We start from the raw sequence: 1,991 nt of genomic DNA on the forward strand, positions 1-1,991 counted from the left end.
CTGATACCAGAGGAAGCCCGTTCCCACGGCCTTGGCGTCAGTTGATGAAGCCCAGAGCTCTGGTGCGCGACTGGAAGTGATTTGCACACTGGCTTTTGTGATTGAACCTTTTTTGATTCCGCGCACTTACAACTACCTTAGAAATCGAACACCTTCATTTCCTCACCGATAAAAAACACACTGATACTTGAAATGACACTACCTTTCCAGATTTTGCAATGTATTGTAATGACTGTCTTATATTGTTCCCGCACTAGAGGTACTGTACATGTAAAGTAATGATACACCATGCGCCCTGGCACGCGACCTTATGGAAAACTCACATCCCCTCAGATGAGTTCCGCATGTACTGCAGTAGTACCACCGGAAACGCGCCGGGGCTGTTTCACGATAACCAGCCGAGTCTCTCCGGAAGCCGCCGGAGCGAGCTCCCATCATCCCGGGAAGGGCGAGGGAAACCCGATAGCTGGATTTGGTCGGCAGCCAGGTAAAGGCGGACCGCCGTGTAGGGCCGCCGGTAGACGCGTGTCCCACCTCCGCCCGCGCCAGCGTCTGTCGAACGCGTGCCGCAGACAGCTCCTGACACCCGGTAAGGGATCGGAGCCATGGATACGATCCCTATCACTGCCAAACCAGGTAACGGGAGAGTTTGGTACAGCACCATTACGGACGCTCGGTGTCGCGGTAGATCATCCTACATTCACCTCCAAGTTTGGTGAAAAAAAGGCAAAAAGAGAAACACAACTCACAGGCAAAAGAGAAATATATGGCAAAGTCATGGCCCTCACAGATAAGAATAAACACTTGTTGGATCGAGGTCCAGTGCCAGTACTGTCTCACACCAAGCTCACAGAATAACATAATATCGCTAAAAGTTCTGAGATGAAAACACAAACTGTCTTGCTTTCGGTCATTTCAATTAACATGAGCAGACCATCTCTGAAATGTAATAAACGAATATCAATTTTACTTGGGAACGTAGGTTTGTAGGAAATTGCTTTTCTCGCCTAATCCTTATCATAATCCTCAGAACACAAAACGTTTCGCTACGTGCGCGTTTTTTCCACCTTACATTTTATGAATGTGTTGTTGGGCGGTAAAATCGTGCTCCACCATTTCCCGCCAAAACTTAATCGTTTTTGCTCGGGGGCAAATTGGCGGAGATACGGTCGGTCTGTTTCGGCATTCTCCCCGTGGGAACACGGCCAGGGGCACTTATGGCGCTGCTTGACTCTTACCCCGGCGTGTCACCCACATTCCTCCAGCCACTGACTGAATTTACCCGAAAGGCATTCGAACAGAACACGGTTCTTTCGTCTCCCACCCAGCCATACATGTCAGTCGTCGGATTTTCGGGACGCGGCGAACGCACACACGATTGTTTTGTGACTTTCAGCACAGCCATATACCATTTAACATCTTATCAGCACCCCTTGTTTACATTTGCAACCCTTGTTTACTGTACGCGCCGGACAGGACTTGGGGGCGGGGTTTTCCCACACTCCAGCCAGCCGCAGACAAAAGGCCCGGCACGTGCTTAGCGGGATAATAAGCCTGCCACTTTGCGTCCGCATGCCAACAGATGTCAACTGTCAGAGGTGGCCATGCAAGAGTGATTGGCATTACAACACACTGGACCAATAGTGAGGCACTACGTCACACGTGCAGTGACTTCCACCAATGGGACGTCCCCAGTTTCCAAAATGGCGACGCACCCCTATCCTCCTATTGGCTGAGACCGCATGAATGTAGTGTGGGAACCGGTCGCCACAGAATTTCACACGAGCACAGAAGGATATAAATACAAAGCAGAAATCTCTGTTCCCACACTCGCCACACGACCGTCCATTGAGAAGTTGATCGCAGAACGCCGTTCGCAGTCACGAAGTTTCATTCCTACACATTCGCCGGACTTACTCGGAATAACTCCAGACCGTGCAACATGCCTGCCGAGAAGGTTGTGGACAAGGCCCGTGAGGCAAGAATGGAGA

The sequence above is a fragment of the Branchiostoma belcheri genome, unplaced genomic scaffold (assembly GCF_001625305.1).
Source record: "Branchiostoma belcheri isolate BF01 breed outbred unplaced genomic scaffold, Haploidv18h27 scaffold5, whole genome shotgun sequence".
Lineage (NCBI taxonomy): Eukaryota > Metazoa > Chordata > Leptocardii > Amphioxiformes > Branchiostomatidae > Branchiostoma > Branchiostoma belcheri.